Source organism: Lolium rigidum, chromosome 6, assembly GCF_022539505.1.
Source record: "Lolium rigidum isolate FL_2022 chromosome 6, APGP_CSIRO_Lrig_0.1, whole genome shotgun sequence".
NCBI lineage: Eukaryota > Viridiplantae > Streptophyta > Magnoliopsida > Poales > Poaceae > Lolium > Lolium rigidum.
The window spans coordinates 255,401,739-255,408,685 of record NC_061513.1 but is presented as its reverse complement, the minus strand read 5'-3'; positions in this window follow the sequence as shown (position 1 = coordinate 255,408,685).

The window sequence follows — 6,947 nt, the reverse complement described above, 5'->3', positions numbered from 1 at the left end:
TTCGGCCTATGGTTAGATCCACGTTCAGGACACCTTGCGTCCCTGATGCTTGGCCGTTGAAGTCGTTTAGTGTGACGTTGGTCTTGATCAGATCGGCACTGGAGCATCCTAAACGCCGTAGCATGGAATAAGGCATTATACTGACCGCTGCTCCCGTGTCAACCAACATCCTGCCGACGGGCTGCCCATTGATATAACCTTTTAGGTACAGGGCCTTCATATGCTTGTAGCCCTTCTCCCGTGGTTTTTCGAAGATGACTGGCCGTGGACCGCAGTCAAACTGTGCTATCGGCACTTCCTCAGTTCCTGGGGCACGAAACTCTGATGGAAGGAAGAACACCATGTTTGTGCCAGCCGATGTACCCACATCGGCTTTTTCTTGCTTGGGACGCCAAACTTTCTTTGGTGGACGAGTTTCTTCGTCCAAAGTCTGTTGAATTTTCACGGCTAGATCGGGCCGCGCTTTCCTCAACGTATGCAAGTATCGTGCTTCGGCTTGCTCCAAGCTACGTAGCCGCTGAACCCTACGCTTTTGGGAGTGGCTGAGTCCATCGGGGCACCACCATGTTGACGCCAGGGAACGGATGGGGGTCCACTTTCATGGCAAACTGTCCGAAGAGCAATCGGCCTTGTTCTATCGCCACTTGGATCTGCTGAAGAAACACCTTGCAGTCATTGGTGGTATGGGTGAACGAGTGATGCCATTTGCAGTACGGCCTCCCGTTCATTTCTTGTGCTGTAGGGATTTTATGGCCTTCGGGTAACTTCAGCTGTTTTTCCTTAAGCAAAAGATCGAAAATCTGCTCAGCCTTGCTCAAATCGAAGTCAAACCCTCTTGGAGGCCCTTGTGGTTTTACCCACTTGCAGGACACGGGGTTTGCCCCCCCCCCCCGAGTCCACTCAGCTACAGCCACCTCCAGGTCCGGTGCAGGATCTTCGGTCTCTTCCATCTCAACCAGACCTACCGGACGCTTGAACTTGTCTTGGTACAATTCAGGGTGCCGCTGCTCATAGGATGTGAGTTTCTGCACCATGTGCGACAATGAACTCGTACTCGCTTGGGAAGTCGGATCCTTGATCGGCGTTGCGAGGCCCGATGCGCCGGCTCGATCGCTTCCTTCTCAGATAAACGAACCGAATAACATCGGTTCCTGACAGTCCTGAAACGTTGGATGTATTCAGACACTGTTTCTCCCCGCTTCTGCCGCATCTGGGCTACATCGGCAATGCCAGCTTCGGTAGCATCTGAATGATATTGCACATGAAACTCGCTCCTCTAGCTGCTTCCATGTGCGGACTGAGTTTGGTGGCAACGAGGTGTACCACCCAAAGGCTGATCCCGTGAGAGATTGTGCGAAAAACCTCACACGTAACGGGTCTGATACTGAAATCAAGCCCAGCTGTGCCAAATATCGGCTTACGTGCTCTATTGAGCTAGATCCTTCTGCTCCATTGAATTTTGAGAATTCAGGGAGCCGATACTTGGGTGGCAGCGGGATCAGGTCATACTCGTCAGGGTACGGCTTGGAATAGCCGATTGTTTTCCTCTTCGGCCAGATGCCGAACTGATCTCTCAAGATGGTGTTGATCTGTTCCATGGTATTAGCTGTAGGGACCGAGCCTTCATGACTCGTTCCAGTAGCATATTTTGCCAACCATGCTTGTTTGTCAGCGTCTGCTCCAGAAACCCCTGTTGGTGCAATCTGGTTTGTGCGCGCCAAGGCAGTGCAGTCCGGCACATATGTGCACATGTATCCATGTGGGATCTCCTTAGGCGGCTCATATAGGAACTGGCAATCGCTAGGATCGCCTCCAACCTTGTAGACGACGTACGCCGGTGAACCCGGCGGCTCCGGTGCTGCAAGCGCGAATGGTAGCGGCGGTCTGATCTGGAGCGGTACCTCTCCCTGGTGAGTCCCTAGGGTAGGTCCTGACGGGGAGTATTGATGCTTCATGATTTCATGCACCACACGGACCGCGACGCGCTCGAGAGTGTTCACCAGGCTTTCAGAGTAGCGGTGTAGAGAATGAGCCGCCATGTAGTTGATTTCCTGGCGCAGAGCTCTGGTACGTTCTTCCGAAGGGGTAGACAGGTCCACTCCGTCAAGAACACCTTCAGGGGAGAACCCCTTCGACCTTACGCCATGTGAACGGGTCCTCACGAAGGAGCCGATGAGATCGGCTTCCAAGATGGCTTTCATCTCATCATACTTCTTCTTCTGCTCTTCTGGCAGATCTGCGTACGTGACTGGTTCGCCAACCACCTCCTCCGCAGCTTTTGACATGGTTCCTGCAGATGTCGATGTTGTTGTTGTTGCAGAAGGTACCACCGGGCGTGCCAGAATGTGTTGCGGTCAAAAACCCACCGGCGAGTATCGACGGGCAACACAGTAGAGCCGGGAAGCTCCCAGGATTGCGGTTGACCCTGGTCCCTCGGGCGATGGCCCGCAATGCCTTCTGGCACACGTCCTGGTGCTTACGAGGGCGTGCCACCTGACCTATACCTGGTCAGGAAGGTGATGGATTGCTTCGACTAGTTTCCCGCATGGCAAACACGTAAACATTAAATACGAGCCCCGATCGGCTCTTAAGTTGTTCTGTGGATCGGCTCCAAGAGCCGATTGCCCCATGGTTCATGTTAGATTTATAAGGACATGGGGATCATGCTTTATCGCATTAAGCTAAACTAATCTACGATAGTCTAGGGTTTTCACCGTATAATCGGAACATCCTATGTGTAATTGAGCCTAGCAGATACGTAAGATGATGGAAAACCAGCCCTAAAGAGGCCTAAAAACCAACGTGAAGTTGATCCCCGGAACAATCCCTCTAGAGCTTAATAAACCACACCTTACGCACTACCGGATCCTTCAACCCGTTTATAAGGCCTAACCATACGGATATCAAACCAATCCTTGAAGAACAAGGAGCAACTATAACAGATTAGATCTACTAAATAAAGAATCAAGCAAGATGCTGCCCTTACACCTAAGATAGGTGTAAGGGCAGCTAGATATCGAGGGGTAGCATAGCTAAACAAGTACATCGTGAGAGCCTTGTCATCAACGCCAAAACACCTAAGATAAGGGTGTTTCTCGCCATCAAAAAGGCTTCAGCACGAGCAACACCAATCAACGAATAAACTGATACTGCCTAGATCGCAAGATGCGATCTAGGCAGCATGTTGCTTACCCGGGAGAAACCCTCGAAACAAGGGGTGGCGATGCGTCTAGATTGATTTGTTGTGAACGTGATCGTCCTCCTTTCTCAATAACCCTAGATACATATTTATAGTCCGTAGACTCTCTAACTTGGGAATAAACCCAATCGTATACGAGCTAAACTCTATCTCTTAATTCTAACCGACACGTAACCTACTATAATTTACAGGTACACGGGCAATCTTGCCCAAACTTCTTGTACAAGGCCGATTCAGAGACACTCTACGTGTATATCCTCCAAGCCCATCTCCATCACGACCCATCTCCAGACTTGGTTAAATTCTGGTGATAACACTTAGACTAGTAATATATGCCATGTTACTAGTCTATGTTACTACCTTCATAGTGGGTAGTAACTTATATGTGGTATCATACATTGTGTTATTTATTATGTTGTAGACTCATTTTGCCTTGGGGTGTGTGATGTTATGGTAACATAGCTAGTTACCACCTCACTCTCTTTCTTCATTTATTGGCATGCCATGTCACCAAAATGCCTTGAGATGTGTGATGTTACTAGCTATGTTACTCCCACTATAAGGCTGCTCATAGTGGGGAGTAACTTAGACTAGTAACATATACCATGTTACTAGTCTAGGTTACTACCTTCATAGTGGGTAGTAACATATATGTGGTGTTATGCATTGTGTCATTTATTATGTTGTAGACTCATTTTGCCTTGGGGTGTGTGATGTTATGGTAACATAGCTAGTTACCACCTCACTCTCTTTCTTCATTTATTTGCATGCCATGTCACTAAAATGCCTTGAGATGTGTGATGTTACTAGCTATGTTACTCCCACTATAAGGCTGCTCATAGTGGGGAGTAACTTAGACTAGTAACATATACCATGTTACTAGTCTAGGTTACTACCTTCATAGTGGGTAGTAACATATATGTGGTGTTATGCATTGTGTCATTTATTATGTTGTAGACTCATTTTGCCTTGGGGTGTGTGATGTTATGGTAACATAGCTAGTTACCACCTCACTCTCTTTCTTCATTTATTGGCATGCCATGTCACCAAAATGCCTTGAGATGTGTGATGTTACTAGCTATGTTACTCCCACCATAAGGCTGCTCATAGTGGGGAGTAACTTAGACTAGTAACATATACCATGTTACTAGTCTAGGTTACTACCTTCATAGTGGGTAGTAACATATATGTGGTGTTATGCATTGTGTCATTTATTATGTTGTAGACTCATTTTGCCTTGGGGTGTGTGATGTTATGGTAACATAGCTAGTTACCACCTCACTCTCTTTCTTCATTTATTCGCATGCCATGTCACCAAAATGCCTTGAGATGTGTGATGTTACTAGCTATGTTACTCCCACTATGAGCAGTCTAAGCAGTCTTATGCCATCATCAGCCAGTAGCCACATACCACAGTAACGGAAGGGAATGATGCCTCCACCGCCACCGGACCTCCGGCCCTCGGCATGTATTTCGTCGCTATGAAGAGAGAAGCTTCCGGGAGGTCAACTTGGGCCAGGATGCCACCTCCGAACGAAAATCTCACAGTCTGAACTGCATGCATCAGGATCAGCATCGGCGATTAAAATAACCTAACTTAATCACTTACTTTTTTTCCGATAAGGCTGATCATAGTGCATAGTATCATATACTAGTATCATGCATATGATACTTGTCTATGATACTATCTCTATATATAGTGGGTTGTATTATAGAGTAGTATCATAAACTTTTAAATTTATTGTTTTATAGAATCCCAATGTAAATCTATGTACAAGATTTACTTGGCATTTACTTTTCTCGTAACATGCGCTATGATACAGTAACCACCTATGTTACTCTAATCCTATCTCTGCTCTTTAATTACATGCCACATCATCATTTTGTGGGCCTAGTGTGCATGATACTAGCACTATGGCCAGCCTAAGGGGAAAAAAGCCCTAGCCTCTGCATCAATCGATGCATGCGACCCTTTATTAATCTTATTCGAGAATCTGAAAAACAAACTTATTACAAATCATGGATCGCTAAGAGTGTCAACATGAACCAGCCATCTGAAAAAAGAAAGAAAAACAAGCCGCCACAAGATCTTCATGTGAGCCGTCTGTCAATACGCCAGCCGCACCGGCTATAGAAATCTCGAGCTGCCGTCGCCAACCGGTTGCACCCAATATCCATATCCTGGCGCACATCCTCCGGATGGAGATAGGACCACATATAGATCCAATGGATAACCAAGGGAATAACCTGCAGAAAAAATGGGAAGCTTTTTTTTGTTAAAGACAAAATCATTCCGCACGTTCCAAGTTACCCAAAAAAGGCGCTCACTCCAACTCTAATAAGGCATTTCTCCTTTTAGACACTCCATTTAGCCAGTTACCAAACAAAGTTGATACATTCCTTAGGGGCTGGGATCTTAAAAGCCAAATACATAAGATGTTGTATTGTCTCATCTTGATCACAGAAACAACATTTAGCACTTCAAATTATCTTTTGTTAAAATAACCTTCTTTTGAAGGAACCACAAAGAAGTCCTGATTTTAAGTGGAATCTTTCCAAATATAATTTTTAAAATTGCCTACTGGAGCATTAAGTAAATCAAGATACATGGACTTAACCGAGAACTGACCCGACGCTGTGAGATTCCATTTAAAAACGTCATTACTATCCGAGAGATGAACTTCCATAAGACGAGTGATAAGATGCACTGATATGGGCATTACCACTCGACATTGCCCTACCCATTGCAGATCATTATGGAGGTGGACCAGCACATGGACTCGACAAGCTGGATCCGCGCGTATTATGAAGTTAGACAACAAGAAAGAAGGTTCCAATACGAATTCTACTAGGACTCTTGTAAATCCTAGCCTGGTTGATATATAAAGCCAGGCAGGGGCACCCCTTAGGGCATATTCAGATTCAGAAACACAATATGTAAAGATCGCACACGTGATACGCCTAGACACCACAACCCGCAGACTAGAACTAGACTAGATGCAACAACTTCGCCTATGACGGCCCCTGTACACATATTTTTATATACTGAATTGCTACCTTCTCGCTCCCGGAGTCTCCATCGTCGCCTTTCTCTAAACCCAAACCCCTCATGATGGGTATTGCCAAGGAACCGCATCGACAATTAGCGCCTTCTGTAGGAAGCGCGAGGATTAGATTTCATCATCCAGGCGAGATCCGTCGAGTTCGTTATCAACAACATCTGCAAGACAGAAGACGAGAAAAGCCCAGCTGGTCAGTTCACGCGCCTTTAGAGCGCTCAATTCCATCATCATCGACGAGTAGCACGACTTCATCGTCCAGCGTCTAGAAGAAGAAGACCACGTGCGAACGAAATTGCTGCCGATTCAATTACTTCCGGGAAGTCTTGTTCCGTCGGTTTCGTTCGCAGTGCTGAGCAACTCCGCGTACTATATCTGCGCGCATGCTACCCGGCCCGATTCAGGACCCAATGAGTTGACAGTATAGATCGATCAGTATTTATTTCAGTCTCACGCTAATCCTAGCAAGTCGCCAACCAATGCATCAAATCCCAAGACCGGAGGATCAAACCGGGGTTATTGCTCTGGTGTCCTCCCTCTCTAAACTTTGTTCTATTTAGACGGCTAGGATCTGCTGATACCCTTTCATGGGTTAACTTAACGTGTGTGTTTGGTTCATGGGCAAATATGTACGGGATGAGATGTGATAAAATATGTTTAATTAACGATTAATAGAAAAGGATAAATAT